The sequence below is a fragment of the Chroicocephalus ridibundus genome, chromosome 1, assembly GCF_963924245.1.
Source record: "Chroicocephalus ridibundus chromosome 1, bChrRid1.1, whole genome shotgun sequence".
Classification (NCBI taxonomy): domain Eukaryota; kingdom Metazoa; phylum Chordata; class Aves; order Charadriiformes; family Laridae; genus Chroicocephalus; species Chroicocephalus ridibundus.
The window spans coordinates 165,269,718-165,293,389 of NC_086284.1; the positions used below are offsets into that span (position 1 = coordinate 165,269,718).

General features: G+C 42.0%; 1 long non-coding RNA gene across 1 annotated transcript; it reads right to left on the reverse strand.

Annotated features, from left to right (window-relative positions):
- Positions 1 to 730: 730 nt before the first annotated feature.
- LOC134509867 (uncharacterized) lies at positions 731 to 20,162 on the reverse strand. Its single transcript, XR_010069439.1, has 3 exons — positions 20,041 to 20,162; positions 11,007 to 11,069; positions 731 to 868 (listed from the first exon to the last, which is right to left on the reverse strand). It is a non-coding gene; the product is annotated as an uncharacterized LOC134509867 (long non-coding RNA).
- Positions 20,163 to 23,672: the final 3,510 nt, after the last annotated feature.

Sequence of the window (23,672 nt, forward strand, 5' to 3'; positions counted from 1 at the left end):
CTGGTCACCAAGTAGCTCTGTATTTTGCCACTCCACTGTCACTCACCAAATGGTCAGAGGGATTCGTACCATAGTTTTCCATAAGCTACCTGCAGCTTAAGAAACATAGGCATTTTCACTCTAGGATTAGAAGGCCTACTGGGATATTTCATTTTTAACTCCAGGTCTTGTTCCCACTTCTAACAAGCCTGACAACTTTTCAGGCATTTGCAATGAGAAAGTTACTCACCCTTGGTAAGTGCAGACCAAGGTGTCAAAGAAAAATCCAGAGATGGCTATAGTCTTCAGATGAGCTAACAGTTTCTTTGACTGACTGTCTCAGCTTTGCACAACTTCTAGTCACTGCAAAGCACATGGAAGTTGTTTCTGGTATTCACCTAAAACAATAATCTAAAGCATTTATCACTGGAGCTCTCTGGAACTTCCGCAGCAGTAACATCAATCCTTCCCATCAACCAATGTAAATCAGTTTTGTCAACTCTAGATTATTAATTGTAAGAAGTCATAAGAAGCAGCCCTGTCATCAGAACACATACCATGACAACACCACAGTACTTCCTTGGTGAGGACATACTACATGAGCCATGAGTGCACTGTACCACTTACCATTCTTCCTTTCACTGAGAGGAGGAAGGTTGGGGTTTCGGCCATGATGGAGGCTGAGGGTCAGCTCGGGCTGCAAGGAGAGCTCCTGCAGCTCATTGGCAACAGCTTCGCTCTGAGGGCTGGGGGCCGCTGAAAGTGACACCAGCACCGGCTCATCATCATTTTCGCCAGCCCCTCCTCCGTCCAGCCCATTTCCAGCAATGACGGAAGGGGGCAGGCACACCACACCGGAGAAATCCACTTTGGCTTTCGTGATGGCAACCTGAAAGACAAACCAAAAAAAGAAAAAAGGAAATCTCACATGAAAGTCCTAACCCATATGCCCAGTTCATCATGGCATCTCCATGTTCTAGAGAAACGTTCTTTAGTACAGTGTTTGTGTTATCATCATGAATTCAAATCCAACTAGTAATTGAAACTTGCTAAACTCATCAGTTTACAAACTTGCATAAACTTCCAACACCATCACCACAGAAACTACAAACGAAACTAAGATTATTATCATTTTCTTAAAAAGTATGAGAACATTCTCAACTTTTGGTACTTTAGGAACCCAATCTTGAGAAGATACAGATTAAGTGGTTCCAGTGAAGTCAGACTATCTAGAAATTTGCTGAACTCATGATTACTCCCCTTTTATACCAACAATGGTGTTTTAAAAGGACAACTGTCAATTGGTAAAGTAATCCTTCATAATAAACCTGGAAGGACAGCTGAGTACCACAAATAAGGATTTTCAAATAAAATCATTTGCATTTAAAAAAAATAAGTCTCTTGCCCCTTCTCTCTTCCCCACTCACAGTCAGTGAAAATGAATGCAAGAAAAATATTCCACATAAAGTAAACAAAAAAGCTTTTATGTCTAAAACCTCAGCCACAGTAACTGAAATGTGCAATATATAAAGGGCCTTAATGAAAAAAGCAGTTTTAAAACATTTCATGATATTCCCATAATTCTTTAAATAAGTATTTAAAAGCCACCACTACGTTAAAATTAAAATTCTTTTACGTTCAGTAATTTAAACAGAAACAAACCAGCTGGAAGTCTCCAGTGAAATGGTTACTGTGTCAACATTTAAACAGTAACGGACATTATACAAGGGCAATCGTATTTGCTTTTGATTAATGAAGAAGGAAGTCTGCTGCTTCTTAGTATGCTGCTGTTTCAACCAGTCTAAACTCAGAAAACTACCACTACATAACTCTGCTGCACTGAAGTAACGTATCAAGCAAAAGGTATTTCCAGAGGCTAACATTCAGCTTCAAAAAGATGCAGGTAAAGAAAGCTGCAAAAAGTAAAAACCATCAGGATGACCCTCTAGAAATCAGTCAGAAAGTGTACTTGGAGCAGTGTTTTTAACAATACAATCTTTTATTGAGTATTTCCCACTTAACAGTCATAATTAACCTGACTGACTGTGACATTCAACACATTAATAGCTGATAAAGTAGCTCAAATAGACATTTTCCCCACTCCCATTTCAGTTTTGTATTTCAGTCGATTAGTAATGTTTGCTCTGCAATACCCAGAACAAAGTTATTACGTGATAGTATATTTGTTTCAAAAATTTATTCAGGGTATATTCAAGGCAACAGTAAGAAATACTGGTTATGAATACACGCTATTTCGTCCTTGCTGTTATACATTCGTTCCCAGGACCCTGTGTCATGATCCGAAAAGAAGCAAGGAAAAGAGGGGTGGAGGGAAAAAAAAAAGAAAGCAACAAAAACCACCAACCGAAGCTGGTGCTTGTTATAACAAAACAAATGAGACTGAGCCAAACCTCACTGCCATATGAAGTACTTGCTTTTGCTTCAGTTACAATTTGGCTAGAAAGTGCCTGTCCCCTCCTTAATATATTTCCTGTCCAAAGAAAACATCGCTCATATCCATTTGAGAGCAAATCGTAATGGTAAACTGCAAAGAGAAAAAATTGGGATTGTGCCCTTCTTCTCTTTACCATGTATTCAGAAAGCCTGGAAACACACACCCTTAAACCACAGACTTAGAATAACACTGTAATAATCCTTGCAAAAACTGGAAAGAGTTAAATCATGACCAATATAATTGGCCTCAGGCCCTGTCCCTGTAGCAATGGGAGGCCTGTGGAAAGGGGCTAAAATGAAGAGTAAACTGCTCAGTGAGGAGGCTGCTGGTAAGGACTGCTGCCACCGTCTTAGAGGAGACAAAGTCAATTTGCTTTATTGAAGGAGGTGTACTGGAGACATTACACTTTGCCTAGTACCACGTGATGGTTAGGTCAGACCGTGCGGGAAGACAAGTGCAGCCAGGTCTGAATCCACAAACAGCTGACAGACATATCTAACACCCACCCAGCAAGGATCTGGCATGGAAGACGACTTAACCTTCCCCTCTCAATCCATCATAGAAAAGAAAAAGAGTCCCTTTCTCCTCCCACAAGGGGAAAAAAAACCACTTGATGTGTCTCAAAAAGTCAGATCTGCTTCAACTAAGAAAACAGCAAATATACTTAGGAAATTCTGACGTGTTGGATTTTCTTTTAAACAGGAGTTTGTAACTTGAAATCACATTTCAAACACCAGTCCACTGAAATTATATCCTTTATGTAAAAGCACAGTAGCAAGCTACAGTAAAAGCAGTTTACCCTGGCCAGCCACAACGTACAGCGGAGCAGGACATTCGTGCTTGCACACCAGTTTGCGATGTAACCCTGAGCAATACCATACCAAGCGCTGTTAATTGGTACTGGGATTATAAACCAGAGTTTCTCCAGTAAATTGTCCAATGGAACTTCAGCACAGGGGCTGGATTATCACTAGAGTTGTATCTGGATCTCCAAGTCTCCTAACTCACACAGAAGACGACGCCGAAGGCAGGTGTCTTCTTAATCCTAGTTGGCTTGTCATTCAGTGTTTTCTGCCACATCAAAGGTAACGCAGCTTACACAAACCTTGCCTTGACATTCATTCTTGCCCTGCCACTATGTCCTGCATTGTGCCAGCCATGCTGCTTGTATAGCCACACTGCAAACCATATCAGAAAGCTGATTCAGCTGAAATGCAATTTTTCCTCGGTTATTTTCAGCTGGATCGATTCCTCCATAAAAACCACACATGAATCAGGTCAGGGGAACACTGCTACAAAATGCAAAAAATCACAGCCTGACTCTGCGCATCTCAAACAGCCTGGACAACAATTCTATTATTCCAAGTAGGATTGCAGCCCAAATGAAACTAAACTGGGATGAACCATTAAACGCATTAGCCAATCCCGCCTTCTCCTTCCTCCACATCCATACAGGCCTCCATTTCAGGCCAGCACAAGAATCTGCAGTGACACATGATAAACCAATGAGAAAACTCACCCAGTTGTAAAAACTAGTCTTGTGGTTCACACTCCAGCTAAATCAAGACCCTGGTGCAGTTTGCTGGGCAGCCGCACCAACACTTGTGCCAGCACAGCACAGGGCAGAGAACCTGCTTACACCATTAGTACATCCAAACATCTAGCCACTAACTGAGGGAAAAATAACTTTTTTCAGAGCAATGGCAAGTCTCAGCATGTAACATATGCCCACTTAAAAAAAAAAAAAAAAAAAGCATCCGGTCCACAAGACTACAGTAAAAGCTACAATTGGGTGAGTTTTATTTTATTGTTTCCAATTAAAAGTCTGATGAGGACATAGAGGGATTTGGAAGATGCTTTGAGGACTTATAATCATCCATGCTGCATTATTTGGAAGTCCTATGAAAGGCATGGAATCCTGTTCTGTAACCAATAGTAAGGCTGTTTTTAGACTTCCCAGACAGTTATACCACTCTATAACTGTCATTGTAGAATGATCAATCAGTTAGTTACGCACATTAATATTTAGAACCTAATTAAAATCTTAAAATGTTTGTTTTCCTGTTATTTCTGAACAAACTAGAAACTTTCCCATAAAGAAATGTGACATACCATGATCTTTAAGTGAGTCATCCAGAAGCTGATGGACAGTCTTAAGAACAAGTATTTCTTATCCTCAACAAGGGTTTCAGGGTGAGTGCCCTCAAAGATTTGTATCTGTTATCTAACCAGACAAGAGTTTTCTATCATGGCATTTTTCTACTTTTGGGCCAGCTGCTGCTGGGACATGAGTGCCTGTGATCCCACAGATGTTCTACAGCAGCAACACCATCTTAAGCAACCCTCAAATCCTCCACTATCCAGCTGCTCATTTCTGTCCCCAGACTGCCCCTTCTCCAACTGGGGAATCAATTTAGCTGAAAACCAGCCATTATTTCTGGGTATTCAGCAAAATCAGTTCCCTAACCTAGTCCACTGCCAACTACACACACAGCTGTGTCACCACAATCCAGGGGCAACAGTGAGCTCTCAGGAGCCAGGAATGCTCAGATTTCATTGCTATAAAGCACAAAACCACTGCCTCAACAATACAAGCATGGACCACAGCACTAGGAGCTGCTCAAAAGAAACATTACACACTACTCCCAGATACGTAAATAATCCTTATCCCTTTCTGACTTCCGGAGGCATCTAAGAAATTTCAATTTCAGTTAGACAAACATGGCAGAATCAATTTTGTACAACTGATAAGATTAAGAACCATAGCCAATAAGAATTTTTGGAAAAATATGATCTTAGGCAAACCTGCAAACTACAAAGACTAAATTGCTCTGCAACTCCTACATGGTAGCTTTTTAGGCGCAACCTCTTGCCACCCCAACACCATTATCACAGTAAACCTGATTAGCTTACTCCTTGGTGAAAAAAGTATTCTACTTTGCATTTACCATATGACAAAATTACTTATAGAAACTTCTCGTAAAGCTGCTCGTCCAGAATCACTGAAGGATGGCTCAAAGCCTGAGAGGTGAAAGGGAAACAAAATAGACACTTGCCATACTAAAACCTGTTTGACCCCCAGTAAACTAGTTCATGGAACTAAATGAAAAGAAAATTGGGAGGGGGAGAAGGGATTAGGATTAGTTTCCTGCCATTTTAGCTCCATTAATCATCCCATCATAAGGCCAGACAAGCACCACTGTTGGCACAAGGAAGCAACAAAGGCATGCCTCCAAGACCGCCCCTTTTGGCAAGAGATAGCTTAGATCAACTTAGCTGTATCATAAGACCACATCCTCTGGTTAGACACTAAACTGGCATTGCCAACAAAAGGAACGGTCCAGCCTGCTCATTCCTCACCTCCTTGTGGGCCAGCACAGGCTGAACCAGATCAAGGAACTGACCTGTGTTAAATCTGACCTTGCCACACTCACATAAACTACTAGTTTTAATCTGCATCAGTTCCTCATCTGGCTTGCCACCCAGCCACACAAAAACTTGGGCTAGCAGGAGGGAGAATGAGGCACAAGAAAATAAAAAAGAAATCAGGATAGCTACTTTTGGTAGCAGTGTCTCCTTAAGGTGTTGTTACATAGTTTAATCTATCCAACATTCATGTTGAACATGGATACATGGACTAGGTCTTCATCCATTAGACTTCTCTTGATTTTGGCAACGTTCACATACTCATGGCATAATCCAGCTCTTGACAGTCAGTATTTAAATGAACCAAAGAACAGTATCACCTTCCCTAATGTGAAACCTCAATAACCAGAGTAAAACATATGAAACAAAAGGAATTTAAAACTAAGTAAGTAAGTAAAAATCAGAGAAGCACAGGGGGGAAAAAAAAAGCGCACAATTCCCAAAGCAAGCAAGGACACCTCTATAAACAGCTTTCCCTTGTTTGCATTTTGGGGCTGAGTTGCCAGGGTAATAGCAATTTCCTACCAATTTAAGAATTGCTAAGCAACCCCCAGCACCTAACAGCAACAGCATGTGTGTGCAGCTGGGCTATTTTGAGAAGACAGGTTTTTTTATTTTAAACTTAAGAGCAGCCTTCTGTTAAACGATTATGCCAGCTGAGATGAGCCAGCCAAGAGAAGGCTGGGGCAAAGTGGCTTTAAGTGGACAAATCTTTGACATGTGCGAGAAGAGGAGAACGCCATGGCATGCCCAAAGGCAACTATACACCCCAGGTCATCACAAATCAAAAAAATAACCCAGGAGAAGTGAAGTTTGCAGCAGATGGGAACCAAAGCATCACATTCGCTTGAGAAGCTGTAATGATCAGAGAGATATTGCTTTTATCTTTAGATATCAAAGAAAAGTCACTAACAGGAAGATCTCCAAGGTCATATTAAAAAAAAATTTTGTTTCTTGTCAGTCAGCTCAACCCAGGCACACAACTGTTGGCAGAATTACTTCTCCAGTTAATTGAGAGTTAAACTGATGACACTATCGATAAAGTATATACAATACAGTAAGCAACAATGTGAGCATCACAAAGACTGTACCCTGACAAAGTAATAGCTTGTTCTTGAGGAATCACCTAAAGTTAGGAAACCAAACTATGCAGACCACTAAAGAGAGACCTTCTTAGATTATGGAATTTTATTTTAATACACATATTGCACATGCATTTGTCTTCTTCAGAATGAACCAGTCATCAACTTCCTTCACTTTCATAGTCATTGGGGGGAAAAAAAAAGTCAAAAGCAGTCAAAAAGTAACCAAATTTCTTCTGGATTAGAACCAGTGACTTGAAGGTGTTACTGTCCATTTTACCATGATCACAAGCCACTACTCTACAAAGCCCCTATTAAAAATGCAAAGATTGCAACACATGTGAACAAAAATGCTGGTAGAACACGGATGAACACAACTTTCTCTCTGAGCTAAAGAATCTGAATCTGTATGTATACTGTGCCAGTAACATTACAGTAAGAGAGGACACGTGAATCATCACCAGAAGTCTCTCCACTACCGCCTCCAGCAAATCTATCAGTACAAGAGCCAAAAAACATGCTTGGGCCAGCAAGAAAATGGCAAGAAATGTTATCAGACAAAAGGCATGAGCAGCTGTAGAGTTATGTTAGAACTTGAGGGGGGAAAAGATGCAAAGAACATATCTAGTGCAAAGCAATCAACTGCATCATTTCTGCTGTAGACAAAAACAGCCTCACACATGATTCTAACAACCATTCAACAAGAACCATTTTTCTCAAGCCTTAAGTATTTCCTTCATAAGACAATAGCATTTGTTTCACTCAGTCCAGCAGTGATAGAAAGTCTTTAAGAGATCTTGAAAAAAATCATCATCAAACATTCATTTTTTAAAACCACAAATATCAGGCTGAGAAATGTAGTTTGGCATTCCAGATGTTTTTAAGAAATACTTTTCATGAGTCAATATGTATTTGGAGGAACTTTGTGTCTTTGAAGCTCATGGAACTCTGGGTACACAGAAGAACTGATAATACCAAAACTAGTTTTGAGAATCACAATGATATTTATAATAAACAATCCTTGCTCAAAAAGAATGAACTCTCCACCAATTTCTGGAGTTATTATTTAAGCTCAGAGCATGAATGAGGAAGACTTTCTTCTCATTGCAGAGGATGTTGACTGGTAAAGCAGTTTATAGACAAAATTCTATCATATCATATCTCAGTGTGTTGAATTAATCACCTAGTTTGTGAGACTAAAGATAATAGCTACTGAAGAAATAACAATTTCTACTGAAGTTCAAAGAACAAAAAAAGAGCTAAAAAAGATGTGATACTCAGGTCTCGTGTCAATGGGTACACTTGTATATTTTAGGCCCCGGTCATAATATAGCTCAACATCACAATTAAAAGAGGAATCCAGCCTTCTGCTACCACGCTATTGGTTCCTGCTGCTTCCCTTTTGTCTGATCTAATGAGTGTGTACCCACGGGGTGGCTCAGGTCAGCTGAACCAGCAGACGATTAACTCTGCAAAAGATTAGAAACCATTTTATACAGGATCAGCCAGCTAGCTGGACGTGCCCTGTGGCTGCACAATCACTAGCTCTGATGCAAAGCAGAAGTGCACAGCTGCACAGAGGTTTGACCAGCCTTTGCAACAGCAGCTCATGGAAACATCAACTTAACTGTAATGTCAAAGAGCACACTTAAACATCTAGTAGCAGTGCCAACTTAAGCAGTCTGCTACACATTCCCACTCTCATACCTTCCTCATTGTGAAACTAGCATAAATCTTACAGAGACAACATGTACTGGACCAGATGAAAAATAATCTAGAAAAAAACACTTCTTTCCAGGAGGATCTGTTCCCCAGAGTGGCTCACCATGGCTGCAAAAACAGCTATGCCAGCAAAACAGAGGGAGCCGTGAAACGGAGCAAGCTGTTTAAGCCTGCACTGGTGCCAAAGAAATGCATGATGAACTACAGTGTGTTTAGAAGAGGACTGCCTGTTTTCCACCACCTTCTGACTGACTTCCTTGCAATTGCTGCCTGATGCATTTTTTAAAATTTCCTTCATGGCAGAGGCAAAGCATTCCTCCCTGCCCCACAGGGGCAAGCAGATGAAGCAACGGATCCAGCCAGCAGCAAAGGCATGTGGCAACGCATGCCGACAACCAATGGATGCAGGGAGGCTGCAGCAAACTAGAAAAGGGAATGCTGACGATCTGCAGCCAGATGTGAGCTTTGACTTGGAAATTCATGGCAGGAAAACTGAGGGGCTGAGCAAGTATGAAGGAACTCGTGTTGAATGTGGATTTTCAGCAGATTGGGACAAGAAATTAATTGGATAAGAAGGAAGTGGAAATGAGATCTCACAAGAAACAATACGTTTTCCAATGCAGAAGATTTGATGACCTTTGGGCATAACAAAGTGGTGACTTGGGCAAGGAAGGAAAGATAGCTCAGGTAACCAATCTAGACAAAAATAAAAGGAAATAAATTTGAAAAAGGAAATAAAGGAAATAAAACAAAGGCAAAGGAGTTAGATTTTAGTCAGTTCAGTTCCCAGCACAAGCATTCGTGTCAGCGCAAAGCAGCAGGCAAAACTGCAAAACTTAAGAATCTTAAGGAGTTTATGGCAAGGGGTTTTGGCAACTTACTCTTGTGTGTTTGAGGAAGCAGTGTTACATTTTATTTATTTCAGTCTGATTATGGGCTGTGACCGAGAGCATAGGTCCATATTGTAACACCTCACCTCCATTTGAAGTTCTCATCTTCTCTCCTGCAAATCTAGTGGCCCTGCAGCCACAGAGCAAGTCAATTCACCTTGCTGTTCTGATGGAAAGCTACACCTTGAAACATGCTTGTTCTCCCATTGTGCTAGCAATCTGAACCCTGCAACCACAGGTTCACTAGATCTTATCCAAAAAAAAAAAAAAAAACCAAAAAAACAAACAACAGAGGTGCAGGGCCCACTGAAAAGCGACAGCTTTCAGTTACGTCACATTAGGTACAGTGTGAAGCCAAAGCCTGAAACAGAGTTTGCAAGAAGTTTTCTGACCCCAGTCAGATTCTTTAGTCATGACAGTATGAAACTATTTACAGAAATTAAACCAATCTTAATTGACTTTGCCTCTCCTCCCCATCAATGGACACTGGATGTGGAATCCAAATTTCTTTGAATTTATTAGCATCTCCTAATGCAGCTACCCAGGATGACATTAACTTAAGTGGAATGTCCAGCAATCGAGACAGAGTTACCAGACCTTCTCTTCCGTTTTTCCCCTATGAGAGCTGACTTTCCACCCTTGGGTCTCCCCACTATTGAAAAACAGGTAAGAATTTTCTTCAGTGATTCATAGAGAAGCATATATCTATACTACTGTCTTGTCTAAGCTAGCCAATTTATTGAAAAGAAGTAGTAAGTACTCAAGAGATGCTCCCTAACATGTAAATCTAATGACTGCGGGTAAAGAACATGGTGGGGGGGTGGGGGAATTGGTAATGCTGCTGTTCTTTGCCAATTCAAAGGATATCAAATTCAACTTTCACTACTTCTTTCTTTGAAGCAACAATACTAAGAGCTAGCACATGAAGAACATCTAGAAGGATGTTCTACGAAGACTTTTGTTCTGGTGCTAGAATAAATTAAAACTTTTTCTATTCTTTACTATAAGACTCAGCCTGGGACTGCAGATAATGTCTGAACGTATCATCCTCTCTTTTAAGTGCTACTGTATCATGGTAATCTCAGTTGCAGTTTTGCAGACATTACAATTTTACTGTATAGATTGTCTGACTTTATGTACTTGAATAAATCATTCTAGGAGCCAAGTATCAGTAATATTGAAACAAGTTTGCAACACAGTACCAGCTAACTTGTGGTAACTCTGACTAATTGCTAGGCTGCAGTGAAAAGGGCACAAGTGTACCATTTACACTCTTACACCATAAAGTACCTACTGGACGGCTGTCACACCTGATGCTAGTACAAATTCAAAATATTCCATCTCTAACACACTACAATCCCTCATGTTAAGTGACCACAAGCAATTTTCAATTCAGCACATAAGCATAAAAGGTCCAAACTAAAGACACACTAAAGAGAACACAATACATACCTTATTCACAGTTCCCACGGACAAACCCAGCTCACTTCCATGCTAGCAGCTCTCTCCCTGTCACTGAAATGGAAAACAGGACACAAATACTCAGAGATCTTAAAAAAAACCAAAAACAAAAAAAAAAACCCAAACAACTTCAGACCATTTTCTCCTTTAAGAGTAAGGAGCAAAGTCCTTTATCTAGGATTCTGTTTTCATATAATCTTTAAGTCATTTGGCATACACAACAGAAGTTAGACTGAAATACTATAAAGACTGCCACACTTGTGTACACATACCCATGCTACTTGCAGAGCAGAATTTTTACTTTAGGACTATCGGTTTGTCAGTTCTGAAGAATGCATTGTTTGAGATTTACTAAGCCAGAATATTCACCAAATGACACACTCAATCTTCCCGTCCTTGTACTGAAGTCATTCGTAAATGTTGGATAATAGAAGTTGGAGACTGTTATGACTAGTTCATTACACCATGTTATCCACCCAAAGAAAAACAATGAAAGGTAAAAAAGTACATTTCAGAGATTTGTCAAGACTGCAATGTGAATCACAACGGGGGAAGAAAGGCATGGGAAGAAACCATCCTGTACACCTTAAAAACTCATAAATGTACTGAAGAAACACACCGCTTTTCTCTGGCAATACAGTTTTAACAAGTGTGCACAGCAGTACTTGACTAGAAAATAATTACTTCAGAGGGTCTGGAAGACCACTGTCTCAAGCAGCAATAAAAAGGGTCGGAAACTGATTTGTAGTTGCCATACTTTTACTCCTGCCTCCTCAGCCACTTTAAAAAAAAATTACAAATCATCATATGAAGTTTTTAACACAAAGTTTCCATTCCATTTCCTCCTCTGAGCTTTTCAGACTTTCAGGCTTACCAGACGACAGAAACAGAGAACTGCAATTGATATGCCATGATATTCTGTCAATAAGAGAAAATAAAAGAAACCCAGGCACCTCCCCAAATACAAACTTCAGACCGGACGGACTTAGGACACAAGCATTAACATAGCTGGAGTGGAAAGCGGAAAAAAAAAAAAAAAAAGGAATCTGTCCACTACTTTAACATCAGAAGGAATAAAACCAGTTCGACTGATTAGTCTTTTCAGAAGAAAGAATGACCACAGCTAGACGCTTAGATAATCAGCGTGGTTATCGCAAAATTTGAAAGAGTTCCCTGATGCCCAACAAATAAAAGGAAGCTGCTTAGAAGCAGATACAGGTAATGAATTTCACATCTACTTGGTCAACTCTCCTCCAATTACCAATTTGCAGCAGAAGGGATTTACAATACTGATACAAATAAAAATAAGTAAGGACACTACTACTTTAGAAGCTTCCCTTACGAACCCTTTCAGAGAATGTTTCAATTTTCCTTTGAATAAAATGTGTCAGCGCACATTAACCGTGGCTCTACCACAGAATCAAGAAGTCATTCTGCCACCTCTTACAATATTTGTCATTAAGTCAATATTTAGAATTACTTACAACCACTTAAACAATTAATTTAATGTGAGAACCCATAACAAGTAATTATTTTTTCTTTAATAAAGCAGCCAAACTGATAGAACTGTAATTAAAATATGATAACGACACAAGGCTACAAAACCAAGTATATACTTACAATGTAGTTTTTACAGAATTGTGGATCCTAGATTTCTTAAAAGGCAAGAAAAAGCCCTCAAGAAGTCAAGGAAAGTCTTCCACAAAGATAGAAAACAATTAACCACCGTTAGAAGTTCAGTATTCCAATATGATGAACAAAGTTCCTTAGTATATAATCTGATAAAATAATTTTGCTGAAACATTCTTCTGACAGCATTAAGTATGTAACATCAAAATTTAGGTACAGAATGCTTGCTTGTGATGGTGTTGTTTAAGTCACAAATTATAAGTGACTGAAATGTATCCATATATTAAATCTTTATTATGGTGCAAGTGTTTGGCATCATTTGGTTTCGAGTGGGATATTTTTTATTTGGGGTTTGGTTGTTGTTTTTTTTCCCGGAGACACAGGTACCCCTGAAACTGCTTTTCACATATGAAAGTGTGGAGAAGTCAGAGGTGCGTTTCATTTGAAGATTTCTGCTGGCTAATCCCTAACTTCCAATAATCTTAGTTCACTGGATATTCTCTTCCAATTTAAGATTGAAACAGCACTGATAAAGCTGGACAATCATCATTCTGCTGCATTTCATTTCCAGCATTTAAGATCCATGTTCTCCTGAATCTCATGTGAGTCAAGGCAGCTCCAATACTGAGCCTTTTCTTGTTGTGCCTGTCCTACCACCTGGCATGGGGCATCTCCTAGTCCTTTACAGAAGTGGGACCCCATAACCAGTCAGAAAATCTTTGTATTTTCTTCAGCATGTTTTTCTCTGGAAAACTTGAGACTGCTGAATATTCCGGGTCTGAAGAATATACCAAGCCATTCCTAATCAGCTGGCAGCATGAGGCAAAAGTGGGAAGAATCTCTCTGTACACCCCCAGTTCTATATCCCTTCCAAGGCACTCATCACCAGCAACTCACCAACACAAGACACCAGGCTGGACTGACATCTCACCTGACACAATACAGAAGACCTTGAAGTCTCTCCTCTTAAGGTACGCATGAAGATTAAATATATGTGTATACATATATATATATATATAAATACACATATACACTCAGTGATTTTTGGCATCTTTGCAAAAACTTAGCATTATCCTTCAGAAAAGAACACGTCTGTGTATGTGTACATGCAAACACACACTCAGAAAATGGGACAAATTATTTCAATAACTTCATTGCCTCAGTTTATTTACCTTTTCTGAGTTTCCAGCACTTCCACTAGCCTTCTCAGGTGTCCAGAGATCCTTGTTCTCCTACACATAACTCATCCTCCAGGACAACATATATTTATCTTCCTTTCTCTACTAAGAACTAAAGTTTTATTCCAGATGGTCTGGCCAACAGAAGGTCAACTTTAAAACTTTCAGTCCTATTTGTCAAGGAAGTTCCTTCTCAGTCTTAGCAGGTGGTTAAAGTATTGCATCCTGCGATGTACTGCTTAGTCGTCTGAACCCCAAGTAAGAGATAAACTGGCTTGCAATGGGCATGGACAGTCATCCACTTTTTTTCTAATATGTGTGCCATTAAGCTAAGAGATGCTGCAGGTATAGTGTATTTCTATCATTATCCTTATTCAGTCACCCCATGGAATTTCAATCCTGATTGAAGATGGAACAACATAAAACACTGACACACCCCATCTTCAAAATAACAAGTCAGACTTCAGAAAAATTTAGCAGAACAGCCTTACAACTGTAATGAAAGACAAGCTCTTTACTGCTCCTTCTATATTGCAGCGAGTGAGCAAAGATTAATCTGATAACTGAAACATTTTCTGGCAAAATTCCACAGTTGAACTGCTTTTGTTATTCTTTGCTTATAGCACAATCAAAACATTCCTCCAACTCTCCTTTTCCCTCTCACTATACAGTCAATGCAGGCAAAACTGTACTGTCCTAGATTTTCTGAAGAAAAAATAGTGTCATCTCTAAGAAATGCAGAAGTCTCATCTTGCTGATAAACTTCTCCATCCAATGGAAATGTTTATATGTCAGTGTTTACACGTTCAAGCCAAATGGCTGCTATTCCAGTGATTACAATGGCTTATTGCCTTCACTGGTGACTTGGAGTTTGAGCACGTCTGAACAACACAGAAACTCACCGACATGATTCGCAAGCCTGTTATGAACATGGCAATGCAGAATTCATATCCCATCTTCCTAACAGCCATACTACCTTTCAGATGCTTTGAAAAGATTCAGACTCCGGGCGATCTGTTGCTGTAAAACATGCCTGACAAGACATGTGGGAGCAAAATTAGAGACACAGTTATATTAGGCCTAACATTAACTCAGCCCCACCAATCACTCAGAGAAACCTCTCACCCAGGTTTGGGTCCATGTTACACAATGGAACAGAAATTAAGTTACCATGCAGAGTGTAATCACATTCTGCTGGGAAACTTCTTATATTGCTACAAAAATCAGAAAAGAGGGCAAAAATAATAATTTTTAAAATAAATAAATAAATAAATAATCCAAGTAGAGTCTTTCAATGCTTTTCTGAAAGTTCCTTCCTGAAGGAAGAAAAGTTTCCCTGTAATTGACAGAAAGTAAATCCTGTCTCATCTCTGCTCAGAGCCGTACCTTCACACATATAAACAGATGCAGCAAGAATGAGTTCATCATAACATGGTATGGCTGTGTGTAAAGGATGATCTCATTTGAGTAAGCCTAAATAGGGTGTCAACCGTATGGATCAATTGTGCAGTGAAGACATATCCTCAGTGTCTCTACTAAACCACAGAAAGGGTAGAACTCAAGGAACCACAGTACGTACACACCCCCTCCCTAGTGTGGCTAGTACTTGTCATGATTGCCATGTATTACAGGAAGCATTAATTTGAGGTTGAAAGAATCTGTGATGTAGACTCCTGTCCCGAAACAAAATTAATTTCACAAAACTAGATGTATCATTTCAGTCTCCTGTTACCATAACATGAAGGTACCCTGAAGATGATATGTAGTCAGCGCATTTATTTGCCTTGCTGGAAGGTGGCAAAACAGAGAATTTTCTGTATTGCTTTATGCCAGAGGCTACTGCATTGTGGTACATACACACTTCAATATGCACCCATGGCAAGCAGAGACAACACCAGCACCAGCTCCTGACCATGTCCAGGGGAAAACGTTTATTTCAGTGAATTAGGAACTTCCATAGAGGCAGCCCCCAATGATCAGCTGTTAACAAATAACATCCTAGTACATGCAGCAGCAGCTACCACACTTCTGCTCTGCTCCACAAAAACCCTGCTTTTCTGGATCAGCAGGGCCAAAACAAGCTGAAATAGGGAGGACAAGTTAATTAAGAAGGATAAGTAGAAGTAGTCGACATGCTGGTTTGTGGCAGGAGAGCAAAAGCAGATGGATGGCATGAGGTTAAGGTGCAAAAGAAAATCCCCAATTAAAAGCTCAGCCTTTAGCTTTCAGGATTTAAAAAGACTTGTGACTGTGTGTTAAATTTCACCTCCTTAAGAGATGTTATCAATATGGCTGTGTGCCTAAATCCAAAATATTTCTTCACACAAGAATAATGATGCTGTACACACACAAGAAAATGGGGGGGGGGGAAGGGGAAAGGAATGCTGTATAAACTATATTCATTACTTCAATTTCTGAAATATAAACCAATCTAATTTAAACGATTACAGTACCTTACTCAGTGACAAACTCTCAAATTGATATCTGGAAAGTAAGTGCCTCATATCAGAAATGGAAAAGGATCAAAGAAAGTGAGCCACCGTTACCAGCATTGTTTCTTACCGTCTGAAAACACAGTACCAGACCGATGGCAGATTCCTGTGTAAACTGCATGCACCATTTGCCCTCCACAAGGACAACCTGCATTTAAAAATCTCCAGGCATTGACTGACCACTATGGCATACCTAAACCTGGTAATGTAAACTGTTCTCACCCCAATGCCATTCATTTCCCTTGAAGAAGCCACTTAACAGTGTTTGCACTCCATAAAGCACTCAAAGGAGGTAAGGTAAAATATACACATTAACCACACGCATTATGTCCCTGAAGGACTGATCAGAGTATTTGACAAAGGAATGAGTTTCTGAACTCACACAAACTCATCCATTTCGCCTATTTGACGCACACACATAAAAGAAGAATCATAGGAACAGTTTTAAACCATGGTTCCAAAAATGTTCCCTTTAGCTGCAGCTCTTAACTAATCCGCCTCTGCGCTCCCTCCCCTCCACTCCAGCTATGCATGCCGTCAGCCCTCCCCCTCCTTTTAATTTGGGGGCTGAGGGGCAGAGAATAGAATTTGCATAGATTAAAAATCAGGTCTCTAACCTGGCTCAAAATGCAGCCCCACAGACATACCATCACTACTGAGGTGAGAGCACATGGTGGGGCGAAAAAAAAAATAAGGCAGATGGGAATATGAGCTGTTTAAGACAGCCCCAACACTACAAGAAACGTCTGTGTAACCACATCCTCTGTTTTCAGTCTCAGTTCAGCAATGTGTCCAGCAGGAAATAATTAGATTTGGCTTTCCCAGAGTAGGTGTTTGACGGTTTCAGACTGCTGAACAGTTGCTTTTTCTGCTTCCTCTTCAACAGTTTCTCAGGAAAAGACATTGACCCCCAGGATACAGTTGATTAAAAAAAAATATTTAAAGGAAAAGCATTGTGCAACTATAATAAAATTTACTAATTGTTACCTCTTTTTACATGAAGGAAACGAACTGTACTCTTCAAAGGGGACCTTAATCATAATACTGAGTTATCAGTAAGTAAACCGACATTGAAACACTCCATCTACAACACAGGAAGGACAGCTGAATATAGAAAGTAAAGACAGAAGACTCTTGGAATTGCTGTAAATTGTGCTTTTGAGGTAAAAAGCACATTCCAAATGAGTGTAACAATTAATCTTGTGATAATGTTTTGACACATCCTAAGAATTTATCTGCTTTCTGCTCTACCATCCAAACCCTTTTTGCTCTGATCCTCCTCTGTATCTACTACAACTGCCCTTTCCCCCCACCAAATACCACAGAGTAATGTAATCATGGCTCAACAGTGAAGGCAATCCAGTAGGGCTTTTTATTATTATTATTATTATTATTAAATTAAGGGATATTCTGATTGCCTGAATGTACATTTTACCTGGTGGTTAAAGGATGAAAGGGTCCATGAAAAATGCTGCTGCTTTACCATGCCAGCAGGAACCAGAGGTATAAAAATCACTCAAAATCAGGGACTCCTCCCCAAACCCAAGAGTCTCCTATTATTTCATATTCAAAAGACTGCTTTTGGAAAACACCCATATTTTCTTAGCTGTATGTCAAAATGTCTTCTGTACTCCCTCTCTTTGCATTTTATTTCATGGTCTGCTTGTTGCCTGAAGATTTGAGGGTCTTCTCCCACATAACATTAGAATGGATGGCCTTGATGAAATAGAAATTAAAGCTGCTTCTGCAACTGTTGGAGCCAGCAAACACAGCACTACTTACCTTTTGTACAGAACAATAAGATACCCAAGAAGCTATAACTAGCAACATTTCATTCTTTTCCTGAAATCACATTTGGTATCTAAATTATAAGGGAGGAAGGACTGAAAAGGGCTCAGTAAGTTAATATCTGGTAATAAAGAAGGGCGAATTTGTCTACTTGTGAAAAGCTTATGGCATTTGCTTTCAGCCCTGAGTCTCTCCTTTCAGCAGAAAGCACAAATCTCAAGAACAGAAAAGGAGTTCACAGTCAGCTTCAGATCATACACTTATTTTAAAATCTATTATTAGATTCTATTTAATCACAACTATTAGATCACTCATTTAATCACTGCAGCAAATGGGAACAAATGGGTGTCCCTCTCATTTCATATTCAGGAATGACTGAAGTATTTTTGGCAATACTTATGAAGACCTGAAGGCATTATACTTCTAGCACTTCTACAGTACGGATTTTAAGAGCTTCTTTATAAAAGCCTACTGAATTGTTTTGTGCAAGCAGCAAGATATACTTTGAAATCAGTGCTGAAAGTTTGTTTGTATATTTACCTGAAAGTAAAACCAACACACAGTTAGAAAACACACTTTCAGTAAGTCAGCTACACCATGGTTAACTAGCCCTGATGGCAAATGCAAATTTAAAATAAAGACAGAATTGCATACTGAATTGTTTCAGTGCCTGTGCTGGAAATATTGGGATAGACACATTCAGTCCAGAATAGCTACATTTTATATTTTCCAAATATTCAGAGCTGTGTCTTCAAATCCTACCAAGAAATAAAAAGCACATTTTGGTTTTCATGATCCAGAAAGGAGCTACAGATCTAAACAGAAACATTTTTAATGCCTTCAAAATGTATTTTCTATTGATGGTAGACTAAGATGCAGCTTCATGGTAGAGGCCCTGATATTGTCTGGACAAACACGATACAAGAAAGGAAGTGCTATAAGCGGCAGCCAACCTGAAACCCCTTATTCAGCCCACTCCAGGTTCATCTCGTAAAAGAGAACCACACAGAACCATGTTAGCACACGGTTTGCGTGATGCAGTATAAGGGTACACAATACAGATCATAAAGGTCTCAGGAGTGTATTTTCACTTACACACAATGAAAATGGTCAGAGTTTTCATCCTTGATCGGGGGATACAAGAAATTACAGTCCTCTTAAACACAAGGTTTTTACAGTCACAGAGAGGGAGATCTAGTCCCCAGTGGACAGGCATCTGGGACACATGGATGTTACCTGAAATATGCATCTAGCCATAGCATGGATAAGTGTCTTTTCAGTGGGGAAAATTAACCCCGCTTAGTACAATGGCGTGTGTGCATGGGGCGGTGGGGACGGCAGGAGATCGCTGCTGCACAAACCCTTGCAAACCACTGTCACCACTACCAGGCCTGTAAAATCGGAAAGAGAGCACTGAAAACAAACAAAAAAAACCAGAACCCACCTCCGACCTACTAAACGCGAGAGGCCCGGGACAAGAGAGGGGAAACGGTGCGCCGAGCCCCTCTCAGGGGGAGAAAGCGGGGAAGAGGCCGGAGCAGGGCAAAAGCGAGCCCAAGGGCCGAGGGGAAACAGGCGCGGGGGCTGAGGAGGTGGGGGGGGGGAACGAAGCCGGCCCGAGGCTGGACGGAGCGGCCGTGCCCCGGCGAGGGGAGGCCCCTCGGTGCGGGCCGGGGCCCCGCGGAACGGAGCTGTCCAGCCGCGCCGGGCCCCGCCACCGCCGGTGGGGGGTACGCGGCGGGGGTAGGACACCGGAGCGGGGCGGGAAGGGGGCGCGTCAGGGGCACGCGCTGCCGCCTCCCGCCCCGCACCAACGGCCGCCGCTGAGGAGAGGACCGGGCGGCGGCGCGAGGCCCGCGCCCCTCCCCGCCCCAACCCCCCTCCTCCCGTTTCTTTACCCCTGGCAGCTCCCGGCCGAGCTCGGAGCTCCGCACTCACCCGGTCACGGCTCCATCTCGCTCCGACCCCGCCCGTCCCCGGCGGAGCCGCCGCCGCCCGCCGAGAACGCGCCCACCCCGAGCCTGCCACCCGGCCTGGCCACCGCCGACCGGCGCCTCGCAACCGCGGAAGCGCCCGCCCCCCCACCCGCCCTCCCTCGGCGATGAGCCAATCAGAACGGAGAGGCGCGGGTGAGCGCCAGCGAGGCTGGCCAATGGGCGGCGAGCACCTGGGGAAGCTAACGGGCCTGAGGCAGGGCGAGGGGGCGGGGGCGGGGCGGGGCGCCGCGTGCCTGGCGGGGCGAGCAGCCAATCGAAAGGCAGGGGTGATGTCACCGGTGGAGGCGCGGGGGCGGGGCGTCCCCTGGGAAGGCGGGGAGGGGCGGGACCTCGCCCTTAAAGAGGCAGCGGTGCCCTTGTTCCCTCCGTGTGCGTGGGGGGGCGGGGCGGGCTGGTCTTTAACTTTTACCGGGTTTATGTTTTTATTGTTTTTTGAAGGGGGTATTTTTTATGAAAGGCGCTGTGGGGAACGGCGCGGCGAAGGCCTGGCTGGTGCCAGCGGGGAAGCGGGTCCCGCCAGGCCTTGAGCGGGCACCGTGGGGTGAGGCGAGGCCTACCAGGGCGGCCCTGAGGCCAGGCCAGTGGGATGCAGGGTTGGCCTTTGCCCGGCCTCCCACAGCCCCGGGACGAGCCTGCCCGGTGCCACCCGCCCCAGATCCGTGTGGTGGGTGCCCAGCTGTGGGGGAGCAGGAAGCCCCTGCCAGGGGTGGTGGGGAGAGGCCAGGCGCCATGTTGCAGTTGCCGCCCAACCTGTGGCGGAAACCTCATGTCTGGCCAGAGGATGTTTTTTTTCTTGATCTGATACGAAGCTGGGAAAATAAATCACAAATGGGTGAAGTGTCCATAATGAAATCTTCGATTAACTGGGGTGAGTTTGTTGAGAAAATAAAGGATCGATGCCATACTTAAAGAGCAGGACAGAGGATCATAGTTAGGCTATTATAATATCGTTATAAATAGCTGGTGAATGTCTACCTGCAACATTGTTCTCACCCCTGCTTAGTGTATCTTAAAAGGACATTATGGACATGAGTCATGACAGAGGCTGTAGCAATGCCCAGGGAAGGATTGTCTCATACTGCAAAGCTGAAAAAATTAGGATTGCCTTTCAAAACAAAGAAAAGGGGACACGAGTGAGGTATAAAATAATAAATGGTGTAAGAAGGCAAGGTTGGCCTTTCCTTAACCTTTCATGTAGTCAAAGAACTAGAGGACATGATATAACTGCAAAGCAATGTATGTGAAGTAGTTAGGAAAAAATGTTTGTGCCATGTACAATTAACCTATGAAATCCATGATAAGAAGCTTGATGATACAAGAATGTTAGGAAGAACCAAACAGCCAGTTACTGCCAGCCAGCCACTATCTGGCGCTGGTTTCTAATCCTGACATTTACAGCTCTTTGCTTTTCATTCCCAGGAATCCAGTTCAGCTTTGGCTAGGCACATAAATCTTGATGTAACATAATTCTTCTCCATGCTCTTTGACAGGGTTAGCCCTCCAGAGGTAGTTCAGTGAAAGAGTAGAGTCAAAAACACGAAACGTTCCCATGGATGATGGTAATTCCGGGAGTTTTAGGTTTAACAGCAAGTCAGGAATATTTACCTTCCTTTTGTCCCATGTTTTCTAAGAATAGCTCTTTAGGGATCTGAGAGAAATGCTCCAAGTGGATGAGAAAGCGTGGTTGCCTTTCTATTTTACATTGCTGGTTTTAGCAAGAGTGGTGCAGGGCTTGTTCTTGAAATCATTTGCTTAGAAGACTTGTTAATAGATCTGTTTACAGAGTGGGCAGAGAAATGATGTGTCCAAGGGCGTACCACAGACTGATGGCAGAGCTCACAGCTATGCCCATATTTTCAATTCACAAGCCGGAGTCCTACTCAGCAGGCTGTATCTTCCTTCAAACAGATGAACATTTAAGAGATGGAAGCCTTTCCCTTCATTTCTGTGCTTAGGTTTCATTGGTTTGCTAACGTCTCTACTGATTTACATGCTCTACATATTACTGATTGTTTTCAGTCTCTACTACAACATTTTTCTGAAGTTCCAAAGGTATTTACAGACCTTGATAAAGATACAGTAGGGAAAAATAGAAAGCAAGAAATCTGCTTGTCTATAAAAGCTGTCTGTCTTCACCAGGAATAATGAAAAGTGAAAAACACACAAGCTATATTTTTGTTTTAGTTTTGAAAGCCTCTTTGTTATTTTCAGTAGCTTTCAGATTCCTTAAGACTTATAATGAGTGAACTAAATTCATATTTTATTAACAGATGCGTAAGAACAGTCTGCAGTATTGGTAAAGGCAGCAGATCAAGTATATTAAACAAGTTCCATTTGATTAAATGTTAGATGAAGATTTACACTGAACAAAGAAAACACCAGTGAGCTATAACAGAATACAGCAGAATTCAATCTAGTTACTGTGGGACTAATTCTAAGTGCAGACTAATTCCGAACTCAACTGCATAATTACAAAATCAAGTTACTTTTGTGTAGCTAGCATTAGCAACTAAGCTGGGAATCTTTCACAGAAATATTTGATTTTCCTAACCTGATGTCCTCGTCATCAGTCACTTAGCATTACATTCAGTTTTGCATTTGGATTTCCTTTCCCTTTAAAGAAAAGCAGGATGAATGGGGGAAAAAACGCCAAAAGAGAACAAAGCTAAAAGGTGTCCCTAAGAGTGTTTCTAAAGATAAAGTTCTTAAAATGGCTCAATGCTATGCTTAACCTTAAAGGCTGGATGGCCTTCAGCCATCTAAAGATGACTCTGCTTAAAACCATAAGCTATTAAAGAAACCTTAATGAATGAACAACTCAGAACATGCCTAATAATGTTTATTATCTTGGCATTAGGCTGATGGACAAATCATCTCCTGATGGAGAAAGAACTGGGTTGGCACGGCTAACTGTTCCAGCTTAATTTTTTTGGAAGCGGTGAATTCTGCTAACTTGACTTCTGACTGGTTATATGCATCTTAGCAGCTCAGCAAGATCCCAAGTTTTCCAATGGTTTGCACAGCAGATGCTCACGTGTGTGTGTGGGCACAAGGGAGAGTGTGCAGGGGCTTTCCAGGGCCCTGAGGAAACTCCTCCCGGGGCGCTTGGCCAAACAGGGGTGATTGCCAGCCCTGGGCCTGTACATCACCAGCTGCCGTGGCCAGGCTCCTGCAAGACACTGAACTGGGCTCCAAGGGAAGCCACTTCTGTGGCACCTCTCCCCCGGCAGCTCAGATGAGCACTTGCACATAGATGGTTTCTGCCGGGCCATAATTGCCCGTGTGGAGGCTGGGTGAGCTCTTCCACCAGACCAAGTACTGTCAGACACTTAACTCAGCTTCTGTGCGTGGCCTCAAGCCAGAGCCTACGCTTCCCTCTCAGGCTGCAGGGCAGAGGTTGAGGAGGAGGGTGTGCCTGAACAGGGATGGGCAGGGAAAGGAATAGGAGGGTGCAGAAGCAGGTACTGGAGTTCAGGCACGTGTATTTGAAGACACAGGAGGAGAAGTGGGCTGTAGACGCTGAAGATTGGGCTCCTAATGGAGCACAGTGTGAAGACACCCTTCCCCGCGTGG